Below are 18,487 nucleotides of genomic sequence, written 5' to 3' on the forward strand. Positions count from 1 at the left end.
GAGGAAGACAGTGGAGGGGAAGGGTGGGAAAAACAGGTGGAAGAGGAAGGCTGGGGAGCACCGATGAGAAGGTTGGCCTCCACATCTCTTTAGATAAATTGAATTCCTTCTATTTCTCCTAGGTGACCTCCCCAAATATACCTTTTTAGCTTCATGTCCATTTTCATTCACTTTAGAGTTAATGATTTTTATTTCCCTCCTCTTTTAGGAGAAAGATGGAAATAAACATTATAACTTTTCATTAGTAAGATATGTGTGCACCTTTCTCAGAAAGCTATATTTGGCACTTTTATAATGAAATCAATCTATGATGTGTAAGCAGTTTCATTTCATACTCTTAATACAAAAAAGAAATGTGACAGCTTGCTTTTTACTGTTACCTGTAGAATTCACAGAGGGATCTGCCCATTGAGCTCACCTTAAAAAAGGAAAGATATTATGATTGAATTTCAACTCTGCCTCTAGTAATGTTACAGCAAGAGCCAGAACCATTCCTCCTTACAAGCAGAAGCCCAGCTGTGGGCTGTTTCCTCTGCATTTGCCTGCCTCCCCACCTCCAAAAAGAAGTACTTACATAAATAAATAAAGGCCAAGTGCTCCAAATCTCTTTGGACATTTGAAACAAAAGAGATTTAAGAAACTGAATGGTGAACTAGATGTGAAAATATCTGAATAGTGTAAAATATTCTATTGAATAGAGGATATAAAAGGCAGTTTAGAAAACCCTTTTGACTTGTCCCTGTGTTTATTGCTGAACTAAAACTTCTGCTTCTCTGTTAATATTAATAGATGGCAAAATTACCCTGGTCTGGGGCTTCCCCGGTGGCTCAGAGGTTAAAGCATCTGCCTGGAATGCGGGAAACCCGGATTCGATCCCTGGGTCGGGAAGATCCCCTGGAGAAGGAAATGGCAACCCACTTTAGTACTCTTGCCTGGAGAATCCCATGGAGGGAGGAGCCTGGTAGGCTACAATCCATGGGGTCGCAAAGAGTTGGACATGACTGAGCGACTTCACTTTTACTTTCACCCTGGTCTACTTTCTAGAGAAAGTAGCCACCCATGATTATTTTTTAGTCTTTATATTGAATTCCTTATAATGTTGCCTCTGTTTAATATTTTGTTTTTTTGGCCATGAGGCATGTGGGATCTTAGGTCTGCAACCAGGGATTGAACCTGCATTCCCTGCATTGGAAGGTGAAGTCTTAACCACTGGACTGCCACTGATTTTTGGCAATGTCTAAAACCCTTGTATTCTGCTTGGTCCTAAGGACTACCATTCTGCTTTAAGAACTGGCATTCTGCTTGGTAGTCGAATAATACTTAGTTCAGAAGACAAACTCCATGCTTACACAGAGGCTGATGACTCAAAACTCAATCTATAATCTATAATCTATATAAGTGTAAAAATACTTTGGAAAGATATGGGAGGGGCAGGTAATTTGCATAGCAGGGTGTAGACAGGCAAGGCTTTCTTGAGACCACAGCATCTGAATGGAGGCCTGGAAAGTGAGTAGAGATTAAAGAAATGAAGAAGCATATTGAGGAAATGACATGTGCAAAGTCCAAAGAGTGCTTAACTAAGAAACTATGAGAAGCTCAGAGGTGTAAAGAGGAGTGTGACGTATGAAAAGGGAATGAGGCACAGGTGGGGCTGCTGAGGTAAAAAGGCTGGATGATGGCCTTGTGGGTCAAGTAGAGGATGACCATCCTGAAGACCAGGTGGGGGCTGCATACTGGGCAGTAGTGAGCAGGAAAATGAAGTGACATTTTCCAAAGATTACTGGTTCCAGGAGTCTACTTGAGAGGTCACCTTGATGATGACCTGAAGCACCATAAAGTCTGGAGAAGGGGAAAAATGGATTTTTTCTCTTGTATTCTAGTTATTTATGGGATGAAACCAGTAGCTGCTGGAATGTGAAGGAAGGAGAGGGTCTCTGTTTTGGACCACTGAAAGCAAACCTCTTCTTATAGCAAGCAATAATCACCACTGAGCCTTGAATGGATGATTTTAAACTATACCTGCCCATGAAGAATCACCCAGAATGAATTTGGCTCACACTCATTCCTCAACACATTGTCTCCCCTGCTGCTGCCTTTTTAAATATGCTGATGTTTTTATTTTATGTGTAATGTTATCTCCTGAAGGAGGAAATGGTAACCCACCCAAGTATTCTTGCTTGGAAAATGCCATGGACAGAGAAGCCTGGTGGGATACAGTCCACGGGGTTTCAAAGAGTCAGACACAACAGAGTGACTGGGCATACACTCACACAATGGTATCACATTTTGACCCATCATTGACCCTCCAATCAAAGACAGTCATTGATTGACATGAATAAGATGTCCGAGAAAGGGAGTGTTCTTTGCATTTGGAGATGGTTGGCAAACAGCTGATGCTTTGATTAGGGCCTTCCTAGAAACTCCAGTGCATTTTGATTAGGTTGATTATCATTTCTTTCTTTTCTCTTTGACTTTATAACTGTTACTAAAAAGTGAATTTTAAGGAAGTTATGTCTTTGTATGGGCAAACTCCCTTTATAATTCACCCTATAGAACAAACTCATTCAATTGGTTAAGGACAGTCAATAATATTTTTACTCCATTATCAACTTTTACAATGTGACAGAGAAATTATTCTCAAAATCAAAGACATATATATATTATATATTATTACATATTATATACTATACATATTAATATCTAGGATATTATAATCACAAAGGAGTTACAATATATGCAGCAAATCCATTAATCTACTGTGAATACATCTATGAACATGTGTAAAGACATGAATAGTTTATCATATTTACATCATAATCAAATGACAAATATTTTAGTATTTTAATTTTTGTAATTATAATCAGATTTTTATCATTTTTGTTGCAAAGCCTTCTGATTCTACTTTGAAAATTTCCAAGTCAAGTATAAATATAAGTAAAGATAAAATATACAGTTAACAAGGGATCATGATTTGCAAGGCTGTCATCAAATTAATGAAACCAATGATCTCTGAGTCAGGCCTAGATATTTGGTGTCCGACTTGATCAAGAAATTACTTCCAATCTTGATATCAGAAGTGTAAAATCATCCTACTATCAAGAATAAAGCTAACAGTAGAACTTCACTGCTATCCAAGTAACTTTTATTGACTTGTAATATCCTGCTGGTATTCTGGGTATTCAATTACATTTTTGTCCAATTTTCTTTATTTTTCCATGTGCTTTCAGTGAAAATAAGGAAAGAAAGAGAGGAGAAAGGATAAGAGGGAGGGAGGGAGGAAGGATACATTAAAAAGAACTTTGCATGGATGCAATAGTTCACATAAGTTGGGAAATACTTAAATTTTATTCCTTTAAAATACTAAAGTTAAGAAAATAATGCTCAGTCACAAAACTGACAGAAAACATCTATGTGTATCTCTTCTTAATATATGCTCTTATGAGAATGCTTTGTAAATTTCATAGTTAAGATAATGCACTTTTTGAAGCCTCAAGTTTATTTGGGACAAATAACATAGAAATAGCTCTTCCTTATATCCCTGATAACACTCTTACATCGCACCAAATAAATCTGAACACACTAGTAAAACAGAAGTGACCAGGCCAGACTTACATGTGTAATGGGAATTTATATTAAAGAAAGCAAGAGAGCAGAGATAAAGGGGATTTGGGGAAGGAATAAAAATGATCAGACAACACAGAGAATTCTCATCCTTCTACAAAAATAACAGAACTAGAAGAGGGGACAGAAACAGATAAAGAAAACACTGAAAGGAATAGAAGTATAGAAGGTATCCATGAAAAGTAAAACAAAGACAAAAACAAAAATCATGAGTAGTTTCTGTTGCAAGCAAAAGTTATTTTTGATTTTGTAGGCTCTTGCTGGATGGGAAAACCGATGTAGAGGAGCCACTCATCCCCATGATACCTCACTTCATTTGTTTTCAGTATTAAGCTGACCATTTAAAGTATCTCACTAAAGAACACCCTAAGGATCTGGTGATTTAACATCCTGGAATAAAGAAAACCCTGTGCAACTAACATACCTTTCTGGCCACCCATAATTCCCTTGTGCATGCTGTAGTCAATCACAGCAAGGCAGTACTAAGGAAGCTCAGCCATGAAACGCTGGTCCCTATTTCGCTATGGTGAATCACCAGTGTTATCATACTTTATCATCTAAAAAGGAACTCTTACGATGGTAAAAGGTGGTAGAATTCATAGTTAGCACTAATACAACAGGAATACATTTGGATTACTCCAAGCAAACAGCTGTGACTGGTCACCCTAGCCAGAACAGATGAGGTGGGTTTTTTTTCAGCAGTGTTCTAGCCCTTTAGCCTAATACATTCTTATTCAAATATCTTACAGCTGACCTGTTGTTGCTAGATGGGGAAAGAGACTGTCTGATTTATGTCAAATGCAGAAAAGTTTGCCCCCCTACCTCTGTCATTCAGGTTTCATAATGTCAAAGGGCTTTTACAGTGAGGTTGTAAGATGTCACACTTCTACAAAGTTCATAAGAAAAGCAATTAATTGTGGTTTTCCACTTTGCACACTAAAATAGTAATTTTCAATTTCAAACCTGTTGCACATTTTGATAAGATATAATTTTCATCCATTTCCCCCTCCCCCTTCACTTTCCAAGTGGAGCTACATTATAATATAAATTCATACAATATTAGATCAGTGAGAAAGTGAAGCCTTTCTTTTGCCTGTTAAGCAAAGAATACATCTTAGGAACACCATAAATCATTCTTGTCAGAGATTCAAAAGAATCATTCTGAATAGTCACCTTGTCTATTATTTAGAAAGTACATGAAACAATATAATTCAGTTGGGCTGCATGTATCTAATTTGCATATGGCTGTCTCTTTTTAATCTGAGTTTTCACAAAATGAATATAATTAGCAAGTTTCAATTTATCTTCAAAACCGCTGAACTATGTTGATTATTTCCAGGATGAAATCCTATGGGCATTAGCATATTTGAACCTCTAAACAGAATGATTTGGTGGATTTTTGTGGCTCAATAAATGAGTATTGCAAGTTAAAAAGTGACAAACTAGTCAGCCATGCAAAATGCACAATTCTCATGAAGATTTTTTCCCAAATTTTTCCTTTAATGAAATGGGCAATTCAAGAAAACTACAAATGATTTGTGTGTCCAGCTTAATAGTTTGTGATCATCAATTTTCAAAGTAAGTAATCAAATTCTTTAGAGTCACTATATGGCTACATTCTTTGTGCTTCTCCAATTTGAGCACCTCTTCCCTCTTTCTCTCATATACACTCTTAAGTTGCAAATTTCTTACATAATGAATTATTTCTGACCTACATTTTCAAGGAGTGTATTTAGACTGAGATGTTTGACTTTAAATGAATGATAACGAGAGATACCACATTTAACTTGTCAGCTATAAAATAAAATGTATAATTTATAAGATAATATATTATTTAGTGATATCCAACTTTAAAAATTTGTACAATTCAAGTGTGTGGTTCTGAAATGTTACAAATGTTAATTGTTCAAAGTGTAACATGATAATTGACATAATTTCCTCCCAAAATACCAGTTTGTGAACTCATGAATTCTAACTATAGCCTAGAGTTAAAACAACAATAAATCATTTAATACAGAACATGTATTACCACTGAGCTGAATATTTTTCCAGAGAAAGACAAACCATGAAAATTAAAAAAAAAAAATTGTTCTTTTCTAGAACTGGCATTATCAGAAACATTTTAGTACATATGGAAGGAAGTACCTAGACTTTGAGACACCAAGCTCAAGCAAGAAATTTCATGATGACCCACTTTTCAATTGAAGCTGTCATTTTAGTCTGGCTAATCCAATTTTGTTTGTAGCATTGGCTATATGTTGCTCTAGTCTAGATTTTGTATTCAAAACACACAAGCACTGCAGGAAATTTCACAACCTCTAATCAATCTAACTAAATTACTTATCTAAGTGCATATGAAGGTTTGAAACATGATGTGCTTGTTTCTCAGAGAATTGCTGGTTTGACCACAGTGAACCAGAACCATAAATATAATAAGTAACACAGAGCAAAAGCTGAGAGGCAGATCAGCTAATAGAAGACATACACCAGGCAGTCACACAGAACTATCTTTAGACATAAAATATGTGCAAAAATTTCCCCAGACTTCCTGACCACTCTCAGTTCTATATGTAAGTTGCCTTAGCCTGAGCGCTGATGTTATACTGATTGTCCTTAAAAGTCACTTTACACCTAGCATATTTCTACAGAAAACAAGTACCTCAAACTACAAAAACCAAAGCCTTGAATTCAAATCTCACCACAGTCTGGCATAAACTAATATTTCCATTCCATTATCCCAGTTTTCTGCTTTGAGTGAGTCCCCGACAACTCTGCAGTATTTCTCCATTCCTTGGTGAAACATATTCCTCTCCTGCCCTTCTATATTTGCTCAAGCTCTCTCTTTTTCCTGGAATTCTGTCTTCACTTTCATATCACTGAATCTGTGGTTTTTCATCTGACTTATCTTACTCCTATATCCAGAAGTAAGCCCTTGAAAGCAGAGATATGGTTGCATTTCTCAGTTTGAAAACTGTATTTGTGAACATATTGTGCTGTGCTGTGCTTAGTTGCTCAGCCGTGTCTGACTCTTTGCGACCCCATGGACTGTAGCCTACCAGGCTCCTCTGTCCATGGGGATTCTCCAGGCAAGAATGCTGGAGTGGGTTGCCATTTCCTTCTCCAGTGAACATATTGAGAGTTCTCAAATGATTGAGGCTGATCAAATCCTCTCCTATCAACTCTCTTTTCCTTTGGTTGTCCATGCCCTGCCTCAGTGACTTGCCCTCAGCAAAAAGTGCTGGTGTTTCCCTGTCAGATTACCTGTCAGGGCCATCTCCCTCTGTGCCCTCGATGGACTATCTACCTCTAGCAACTGCAAGACAAGTCTCCTTAACAAGGTAAACTACTAGAAAGGAAACGGAAGAGAACAGGGCACCTACTCCATTGTTCTGGAAAGGAAATCAGAAATGGAATATGGAAAATGTTCTCATCATTAATTTATTAGTCAAAAATCTTTTTTGAGCACCTATTATGTCTATGAGGAGCAGCAGCTGTAGTAATGAATAAGCCAGAATCCCTGCCCTTGAGGGTTTGCATTTCTGTCTTGGAGGTGGTTAGTGGTAATAGGGTGACAAACACTAATGCATCAAATAGTGAAGGTAGTCAATGTTATTAAGGAAAAGAAAGCATAATAATAATCATAGCAAGAAAGATAGCCAAGAGTCAGAAAAGAGCTCTCTGAGGAGATGACATCTAAGCAGGGATCAGAAGATGAGAGCAAACCAGTCATTCAGGCAGCTGGGTGATCACTGTGGAGTCTGGCATAGGGAAAGGCAGGTGCAAAGGCCTGAGGTGAGGTCCAGTTTGCCCCATTCCAGTGGAGGAGTCAGGCTGGCTCATTGCGAGGTTTAGAGAAAGAGTACAAGTGAGGGTGAGGGTGTGTCCAAAAACAGCCCCACAACAATTGATGACAAAGCCCCAGGAAATGTCAGTGGTCCTCATCTGTGGTACTAAAGAATGGTCTCTTTATACGTGATAGCATAAGTCCTACTTGATTTAATTAATCAGATGACTTCTACTAGAACTTTATATAATGCTTAATTCTAGGCTAAGCTTTGTGGGAAATTCAAGAATATTGGAGAAGGAAATGGCAACCCACTCTAGTATTCTTGCCTGGAGAATCCCAGGGATGGAGGAGCCTGGTGGGCTGCCGTCTATGGGGTCACACAGAGTCAGACACAACTGAAGTGATTTAGCAGCAGCAGCAGCAGCATACCCATCTCTAATGAATTTAAGACCTGGATTCACATCTGCACTAAAAATTTGCTTGATTGGCTTGCATCAGAGACGGCTTCTTTGCTCTGATTCTAATTTTCTGCTGTTGTATTAACTGGTTGCTGACAGATTAATATCAGTAAAGACAAGTTATTTCTTATTATGTAATGTAATATTGTTTAAAAATGAGGTATCTCAAATTCATTCACTAATGCTCTTCAGTCTTTTTAGTAACAAATGGGGAATCTTCTCACTTTGATATAAAGTTTCTTAACTATTTAGAAACAAGATACTGGGTCTCAGTAAAAAAAAAAAAAAAAAGAAAAAAGAAAGTCTTGCTGAGAAACAGGCTGTAATTTGTAGTACCACTTCAGGCCATAGCATGCATTTTGCTAGAAAAATAAAAATGCCAGACTTCAATGAGCATGCCACTGCCTCCTGTGCTCTTTTGTGATAGAAATAATTAGCTTTAAACTACCTTGTCAAGATCTTAAGATATAAAACTGAAACAGGATGCTTCTATCATATGCTAGTAGTTGCTATTAACAACTGGGGAGCTAAGGCTTTATACTGGAACAAACTCTTTGTTACATTCTGATCAATGTCTTGCCTGAGAGTACAAGCCTTCATTTAACCTACATATCTGGATACCTGAGAAGTTCCCCTTATGGCTTGTTTAAATTATTAACATCCATTCCACTAGGCAAACTTCCTATCTCATAGCTTCTGTCTAGCTGCTGGCTTTATAATCTGCAAGTTGCTGTTTATCTTAATGCTTATCCCAGTGGCAATCCACTCCAGTACTCTTGCCTGGAAAATCTCATGGGCGGAGGAGCCTGGTGGGCTGCAGTCCCTGGGGTCGCGAAGAATCGGACACGACAGAGTGACTTCACTTTCACTTTTCACTTTCATGCACTGGAGAAGGAAATGGCAACCCACTCCAGTGTTCTTGCCTGGAGAATCCCACGGACGGGGGAGCCTGGTGGGCTGCTGTCTATGGGGTCGCACAGAATCGGACACGACTGAAGCGACTTAGCAGCAGCAGCAGCAGAGACAGAGATGGGAGAAAATATGTATATTATAATAAAGGCAGAATGAGGCCATGGTTTGGTACTGCTTAATCTCTGTAAATTAAGGGCATAATGTTGAATCCTAAACACTTTCTGTTCAAGGTTTTGTTTTTCTTTGCAAAATTCTTTTGCTGGCTCCCTGTGATACATTCAACACCTCTTTTTCTTGTGAGTTTGATCTGAAGATTTCCAAAGATGCATGATGCCTCTGAGATGAAGAGTTGTGCTTGACACAGGTCACCCCTAACAGGGGACTGCTGACAGACCGCTCACCTTTCCAAGAAGCACCATTCTTTCCTGGAGTCCCTTGAACATCACTTTAGTTCTATTCTTCAAAAGCAGAAAATGTAGGCTACAATAAAGGAGGCCCACTGGGCAGGCCAAACTGTGGACATCCTTATCTCATCCCACCCTCCGCATCTTTCAATGATCCTGGTTGCAGAGACATTTTAAAATCTTTTCAGTAGGTAACTGTTTGTACTCAGAGCTTTTGTGGTGCCTGAAATAAAATGATATTATTGGAAGGATATGAGTCATGCGCATCCTGGTAAACCCATCCTGTCTCTTTTGATTTTCTAAACTACTTTGTGGAAATTCCAAGTTTTACTTTTCTCAGTAGAGAAGCTTATGAGGCTAAGTTTCTCAGATAGAACTCCAAGTGCTCAAGCTTAAAGGGCTGTGACATGCCACCAATTGTGTTTTTCAGCTACTGCAACTACAAGAGACTATTTAGGTGAATGATCTAATTCTACTATTAAAGCCATCCAGCACAGATGACTTTTATCAATTAAAAAAATTATCATCCTACTATCCATTTTCGGTGGAAGACAAACATTGTTTAACTCACTTAATGTAACAAAAATCCTTCTAATAGTTCATCTAACTTTTGATTTATCTCAAATTTCAAAAAGCACACATACTTCGCACAATTCTACAGCAACACAGTGGGTTGCATCTTGTTTTTCACATTCACACATCCCAGTACACAATGATATTTATTTGAGAATGGAGAGAAATTTCAGAAGCAAAACGGAGTTCCACCATGACAATTTCCACATCTAATGTACCAATTCTTTAGAGGTCAGTCTTGGAAAATCTTCTCTCTCATTTTCCCTGAGGGAAGCAGTTATTTTTGTTGCATTCAGCTCTGAAAAATTCCACTGCAAATTCAGTCTCTGACCCATGCCGAAGAACAGAATGCATGCACCCAAACCTCAAGATGTTATTATGAAATAATAACATTTCAGATGGACTCTATTTCACATACCACCCCATAATTGACAAAATATACATTCTCTTTGCCTCATGCAGTCTTTCTCTAAATTCACAGCCCCTCCTTCAAATTTGGAAGTTTAAAATTGCATTGGACAGTGACAGCATTTAATGTACATGTAAGAAAAGAGACATTTGAACATTTGTCTTCACATACCAAAACAATATATTTCATGCCAAACTTGCTATGTCTTGGTTTTCCACTTTTTACTATTAGAGAGATAATCATTTTACAGAGAAATCTCCCAAATTAAGAGGATGAATCCAGATTATATGCTGCCGTGCCTAATAAACTAAATTAATCACATCATCTAAATCCATTTTTATAGTAATGGTAAAATAACTTTAATAATAAAATAGTGCTCCCAGAAAATTATAGGTCAAATTAGAAGCTATTTGTTTGTAAATATATGAAGCTATAGAATAATAACTAAAATGAAGTTAGTTAATGTTTCTTTAGGACAAATTATCAATATACAATTAGGTAACAGTCTAATTTGGGGAGAAAAGCCATGCATTACTTATTCTAGGGAAAAAAATTGATAACTGATTAATACTTCTTACCTCTCTTGTCATATCTGGAAATAGCAGAGATGATGAGATTTTGTTATTTTATCATATAGTCAGAGTATGTATGAACCATTAGGCTAATTTTCATTGTAGATTTCTATAACTGCAGGTTATCTTTTAGGGAGACGTCAACAGAGGTTTGACATTAGTGGTTTAATTGCTACCTTCCTTTTTCCTTAACAAATTGTGCTGATGCAATGAAAGCCAATTGGTAGGTCATAAAGTTCAATAGCAAGTTCAGAATGATAAATCTCCAATCCAAATCAATCTGGCAGAAGCCCAGCTGTTCTCGGACCTTGCTTCACTCACTAACTGTATTTTCTTTTGTTCTGTTGACACAATCCCAGGGGTGAGGAGTAGCATCTGCAAAATGAAAAGCCTCATGCCCTATCATTCCCATTTTCTTGATATTTTTTTGCCATGATAAAAAAATACCTGTCTTCAGAGAGAGGTCTGAGGTGTAGAATTTGAAATTTAGAACATTAAATTTGAAAAATGGATAGAAGGACAAGTAATCTCTTTGCAGGAGGACAGAAGACTCTGAAATGGGTACCCTAAGGTCTGATTCACTGTTTCACTTTTCTCTCCCTTATGGGCAAAGTTTTGCTGCTTCCTCTACCTAGAAGAACTCAATCCCCAAATTCTTTAGATCCTTGTGTTTCAAGACAAGCTCTAGTAAGATGAACAAGGGTTTTAGGAATTTTTGTAAACACATTTAAACAGGTCTATTTTGTGAGTGGCTTTCCTACACAGATAGATATACATTTAATTTTATTTTTCCTAGAGAGGGCTCATGTAAGGCAGCTGCATATAAACCCCAGATCCCTGAGTTGAGTAGTGTCTTGGCACAAGATTAGAAGGGCAGTTTTCTAACCATGGAAACAGGAAAGAAGATTGGCTTTGCTGACAGTCTGATATGGATTTGAAACTCTGAACATTGATTAGCTCTGAGGCTTTAAAAAACAATAAGAAAATAATAGTAAACTTTCTTTAGCACATTTATCGGAGAAGGTAATGGCAACCCACTCTAGTACTCTTGCCTGGAAAATCCCATGGATGGAGGAGTCTGGTAGGCTGCAGTCCATGGGGTCGCTAGGAGTCGGACACAACTGAGTGACTTCACTTTCATTTTTCACTTTCATGCATTGGAGAAGGAAATGGCAACCCCCTCCAGTATTCTTGACTGGAGAATCCCAGGGACTGGGGAGCCTGGTGGGCTGCCATCTCTGGGGTCGCACAGAATCGGACACGCCTGAAGTGACTTAGCAGCAGCAGCAGCAGTAGCAGCACATTTACCCCTAAGTTAAAAGGCTGATAGTCATGGCCTCATTTAATATAAAGGGAAATTCAGTGACAAAGATACTGTTATTAAATCCATTATAACAGAAGAGAAAAAAAAAGGTTCAGGGAAATTTAACAATTTGTCCAACTTCTTAGAGCTTTTAAGTACCTTATTTATATATTTATCTTCATAAACAGAGTATATTGGTTATCTGAACAATATGCAACCCTGTGTAAATAAAGAAATGTGTAGGTATTAAATGAAATTTATTTCTACATTTTAAGATCTTTGTCCTTACTTATTTTATGTAATTTTTCATGGAGGAACAATATTTATGCCATACACCTTTTTTCAGAAATAACTTTAAAGTTCCCTATTTAATATTTCATTTAGAATTAAAAGTAATAATAGGAACTTTTCCACAATTCTTTTGACTATTAGTCACCTGAGAGCTTGCCGGAGTATACAAGCACATCTTGGAGATATTGGGGATTTGGTACTAGATCAACAAAATGAAACATATATCACAACAAAGCAAGCTATACAATATTTTTGTTTCTCAGTGTATATAAATTTACTATACTGAAGTCTATTAAGTATGCAGTAGCATTATGTCTAAAGAATGTACACAACTTAATTAAAAAATACTTTATTGGTAAAGGGGCTTCCCTGGTAGCTCAGCTGGTAAAGAATCTGTCTACAATGCAGGAAACCCCAGTTCGATTCCTGGGTTGGGAAGATCCCCTGAAGAAGGGATAGGCTATGCACTCTAGTATTCTTGGGCTTCCTGGTAGCTCAGCTGGTAAAGAATCTGCCTGCAATGCAGCAGACCTGGGTTCAATCCCTTGGTTGGGAAGATCCCCTATGAAACAGCTACTACTCCAGTATTCTGGCCTGGAGAATCCCACAGACGACTGTATAGTCCATGGGCTTGCAAAGAGTCAGACACAACTGAATGACTTTCACGTTCACTTCACCAATCATCAGCTCAGCCTTCACTGAGTCCTAATCTTTTTGCTGGTGGAGGGTCTTGCTCAACCTTTGTGGTTGCCAACTGATCAGGGTGATGGCTGCTAAAGGTTTGGGTGGCTGTGACAATTTCTTAAAATAAAACCACAATAAAGTCTGCATTGACTGGCTCTCTTTCATGAATGATTTCTCTGTAGCAGGCAATGTTGTTTGATAGCTTTTTACCCACAGTAAGACTTTCTTCAAAACTGGAGTCAATCCTCTCAAACCTTGCCTCTGCTTTTATCATCTAAGTCTATGTTATAGTCTAAACCCTTTGTCACCATTTCAACATCTTCCAGGGTAGACTCCCTCTCAAGAAACTACTCCCTTTGCTCATCCGTAAGAAGAAACTTCTCATCCATTAGAGTTTTACAATGGGATTGAAGCATCAGTCACATTTTCAGGCTCCGCTTCCAGCTCTCTTGCTATTTCAACCACATCTGCAGTTACTTCTTCCACTGAAGTCCTGAACCCCTCTCAAAGTCATCTATGAGGACTGGAATCAACTTTCCATATTCCTGTTATTGTTGCTACTTGGCCTCTTCTGATGAATCACAAATATTCTTAAGGGCATCTGCAATGGTGAATCCTTTCTATAAGGTGTTCTTTTTTGTGGGGCGGTGGAGTGGGCACAAGGCGCAGCATGTGTGACCTTAGTTCCCCGACCAGTGATTGAACCCATGCCCTCTGCACTGGAAGCATAGAGTCTTAACTGCTGTATCGCCAAGGAAGTCTCCTGAAGGTTTTCAATTAACTTTGCCCAGATCCATCAGAGGAATCACTATCTATGGCAGCTATAGCTTTATGAAATGTATTTCTTAAGCAATGAGACTTGAAAGTCAAAATTATTCCTTAATCCATGGGCTATAGAATGAATGTTGTGTTAGGAGGCATGAAATCAATCTGAATTTTATTGTATATCTCCATCAGAGTGCTTGGATGACCAGATGGCTGATTTGATCTTCTATCCAAACCAGGTGTTTCCCTTCTATCCAGACCAAAATGTTTCCCCTTCCTTGAAACATTTTGAGGTCACTATAGGATTATTAACTGGCCCAATTTCAATATTGTTGTGTCTCAAGGAATAGAGTGGCCCAAGGAAAGGGAGAAAGATGGAAGAGCAACTGGTGGAGTTAAAACACAACATTCATGGATTAAGTTTGCCCTTTTATATGGGTGTGGTTTGTGGTTTCCCCAACCAATTACAATAGTGACATCAGAGATCACTGACCACAGGTCACTACACAAATACAATAGTAACAAAAAAGTTTGAAGTATTGTGAGAATTACCAAACTGTGTCACAGAGACACAAAATAAGCAAATGCTTTTGGAAAAATGGTACCGATAGACTTGCTCAACACAGGGTTGCCACAAACAGATTTGTAAAAAACGCAATATCTGTGAGGTGTAATGCAAGGAAGTGCAACAAAATGAGGTGTGCCTGCTCATAGTTTCTGCAGACTACAGAAATCAGTTTTATTCAGGAAAAGTGAAAATACTCCATTTTTTTAAGAAAATAAAAATAGATCCACAAGAAATAGATCAAGAGTAACTCATTATACCTTTCTAAAAATAGTCATAATTTTTAAAATGTTTTTCTACTGAAGAGTAGTTAGTGCAGTATCTGAAATTTTGTATGTAAGCACCACTTAATGAATAACTGAGGCAACTAACAACCATCTCTCTCCTTAACCAACCACCCCCGTGTTTGAGATGATGGGCTCATACATGCCACATCCATGTAACTTCTCTCGTGCTTATAATGGACTTTGACAAAAAGGGCACAGTGATCAGGTAAAGGGCTATAAAACTAACAGCTGATCCATATACCTCTTGCATTTTCTGTCTCTTAAGCACTTCCATTAATACACCTATTATGAAAAAATGCATTGATTAACATGTGAATGTTCTACATTTCAGCATGTGTCCTTCATGTTCACACACAACAGAATACACTCTTGTCACACACATTTAACCTATGTGACTCAGCCATTAAGTGAAAATTTGAGAGTGGGAGAAAAAAAAAAGCAGAATGAATACAGACATCCACATTGTTCTCTTCACTGCCGTGGATTTTAAATTTTTAACTGTCACTCAGTTGAACTCTATTTTTGTCTGTGCACCTATCAGTCAAGATGGAGAACTTAACCTAGGGTGAACCATGGTTTGTCTTTGAACCATTTGTTCTAATGTTCTCAAGTTCTTGGGCTGGGGACATATGTGCAAATTTTGATTATCTGCTTCTAGTTTCAGTTTAATCTCAGTGATTTCTGGACAGGTTAAAAAAAACAACAACAATAAGAGGCAGGAAGCCATTCCCAATACCAGCACTGTTCAATTGAATTTTCTCCTGAAAATGATGGAAATGTTCTTTATCTGAGCAGTCTAATACAATAGTCAGTAGCCACAGATGACTATTAGGCACTTGGAATGTAGCTAATGCAACTACTGCTTTTTAAAAATTTTAATTTTAATAAATTTAAATAAATAGCTACAGGTGGTTAGTAGTTACAGTATTAAATAGCACAGCTGTATATACTATGATCAGCTTCCCTGGTGGCTCAAATGGTAAAGTATCTGCCTGCATTGCAGGAGACCCAGGTTTGATCCCTGGTTGGGAAGATCCATTGGAAAAGGGAATATTCTTACCTGGAGGATCCCATGAACAGAGGAGCCTGGCAGGCTACCAGGCCATGGGACTGCAGAGTCAGACACAACTGAGCAACTAAGCATGCAAGAACGTATACCACGCTCAGATCATTTCTATTAATAGGTGACTGTGAAAGGGAAAAGGCTGGAGAAGAAGGAACCTATTTCTCCATATCAGGTATGTGAATATTTACTTTCACTTTCTCTGTTTCTGGGTTCGTTTTAACATTGTTAAAAACTCAAAATCTCTGGGATATCAACTACTACAAGTCAGGATGTCTAAATTCTCATAGGACCCTCACTGTCATTCAGACACCCTTTGATTATTTTCATTTTAAACCTTTTGCATTGACCACAGCCTCTATTTTAAATTATCTCCATATTCTAGGCTCTCACTCCTACTCGTCCCCTTTCATGCTTAGAAAATAGGGTCTATGCCTCATTCACAAAGGAACTCAAGCACATGTGATATTAATTCTGCCAATACACATATCACTATCACCACATATCAATTTTTATTTTTCTATCCTCCATTTCTCCTGGCAACAAAGATGCCTGCATTCTTTCAAGGACCATACCCATTAACATAAATAATATTCATTTTCATCTCCTCTGGCCTCTTTTTAATTATTCCCTTCATCTTTTTGTATCTTCGATCTTTGTCTACCCATATAATAAACAAGTGATCCTTTCAGATCCCTTCTATTAATCACACTTAAAGCTATTATAATTACTGTGCTTTGCTTCCTCATTGCCCCTGAAATCCTAGGTTCTACCTCAGTCACTTCTCTGATCAGTGACTTGATAATCACTCAATTCAACCTTCTTCTGTGCACTCACTTGTTTCTTTTTGTAACTCTTTAATTGATCATTCTTATTGAATATTCTCCACCATTCCATTCCCTGAAACTCAGCAGTAGTTAAGATGAGGGATCATCAGCTTACAACCTGCCGGCCATGTTTAGCCTGCTGACTTTTCATGTGACATAAAAGCTGAGAGTGTTTATCACATGTTAGAATATTTTATATTAAAATCAAAATAAGGTTAATATTTCATAGGAGGTGGAAATATTATGAAATTCAAATTTCATGGTCCGTAATAAAGTGTTATTGAAACATAGCTATACTCATTTACATATTATGTATGACTGCTTTCATGCTACAAAGTTGAATACTTGCAACAGAGGTCATACAACCTGCAAAGCTAAAAATATTTACTATCTAGTCCTTGAGGAAAGTTCATTGACCTCTGCATAAGACAGTTCTTAACTTTCTTTTAAAGCTTTTCCTTCAATCATTACAGCTGCTTCCCATCACTTCTATGAAGCGAGGCAAGAATTAGCAATTGTTGAATTCCTATTACATGCCAGGCAATATGACAGCAACTCATAGGCATCATTGTATGTAATCCTTGACATTAAATGAGGCAGGTAATGCCACTGTAAAATGTGAAATCTGATGCTCAGCTTAAACAACCCGTCAAGACTATTCACTGACTAATGTAATTTGTGGAACAGATTTTCTAGCCCAGTGCAGGGAGTCAGTACATACTTGTGGCACCCATGCTCACTTCCCGAGTCCCCTTGACGATACCTGACTCCATATATTCCAGCCTTGACTCTTTTCCGCATAAAACTCTCTATTCCTTCCCATTTCCTTTGCCATTTGTGTAGCTTGAGAAATAACAACCTCTTGCCTGAAGTAGTGTGTATTTTCTGTTGTACGAGTCTTATGTTCTTCTCTCTTCCATCTCTCCTGCATGCTCACATCACTTAAGCTCTCTAAAGGAGTATTTTCTCACCCATCTCACTCACATCCTCATATCTCTGTAAGAATCTAGTAAAGTGCTCACCAAGTGCTACTCTTGTCACTTTTTGCGGCAAAAGCCCTTTGCAGCTGCTCATTGTTCCTCTTCTTCCTTCCTCCTGGAATTCCTTGTCCATCATTTCAGTTAGTTTAGTTGTAAGGACGGTTTTTATTCTCCCTTCCCTGAGTTACTCTTTCATTGCCCCACTCCAGTACTCTTGCCTGGAGAATCCCATGGAGGGAGGAGCATGGTGGGCTGCCATCTATGGGGTCGCACAGAGTTGGACACGACTGAAGCGACTTAGCAGCAGCAGCAGCATGCTATTTTTAATTCAAACTGTCTTCCGTGATCATTATCAGTAAGCATGTCTAATCTCCACAATTCCACTATACCTCCTTGAAGGCATGGCCTCATCTTACTTTTTGTATGGAGTTTCTTACAGCTTACAGGACTCAAGTGTTTGAAGTGTTTTTGTTTTGGTTATGGTTGTCTAGCCAACAGCTATACTCTCCCTTTGTTTTTGGCCAGCAGAACCTCCATTTTAACTGTGTGAGATACACTCAGCTCTACCAACCTCCATTTTAACTGGGTGAGATACACCCAGCTCTACCAACAGCTTAGTCATGATTGGTCTAAATCAGTCAAGATAAGCGGCTTGGTCTGCTCGGGCTCACGCTCAGTCACTTCAGTCGTGTCTGATTTGCTGTGACGCTATGGACTGTGGCCTGCCACTCTTCCCTGTCCATGAGGATTCTCCAGGCAGGAATACCAGAGAGTATGCTCCCTTCCAGGGGCTCTTCCCGACCCAGGGATCTAATCCCCATCTCCTGCATCTCCTGTACTGCACATGGATTTTTGCTGCTGAGCCACCTGGGAAGCCCCTGCTCAGGCCGCTATAACAAAATACACTGAGTGGCTTAAAAAACGCACACTGATTTCTCACAGTCCTGAAGGTTTGGAAGTCCAAGATCAGGTTAACACCATGGCTC

At 38.3% G+C, this 18,487-nt stretch overlaps 1 protein-coding gene across 19 annotated transcripts in view; it reads right to left on the bottom strand.

Moving 5' to 3' along the window:
• NRXN1 (neurexin 1) overlaps nt 1-18,487 on the bottom strand; it is a 1,211,037-nt gene that overhangs the window by 526,390 nt on the left and 666,160 nt on the right. The gene's annotated exons all lie outside the window — the stretch shown is intronic.

This window comes from Oryx dammah, unplaced genomic scaffold (assembly GCF_014754425.2).
Source record: "Oryx dammah isolate SB20612 unplaced genomic scaffold, SCBI_Odam_1.1 HiC_scaffold_25, whole genome shotgun sequence".
Classification (NCBI taxonomy): Eukaryota; Metazoa; Chordata; class Mammalia; order Artiodactyla; family Bovidae; genus Oryx; species Oryx dammah.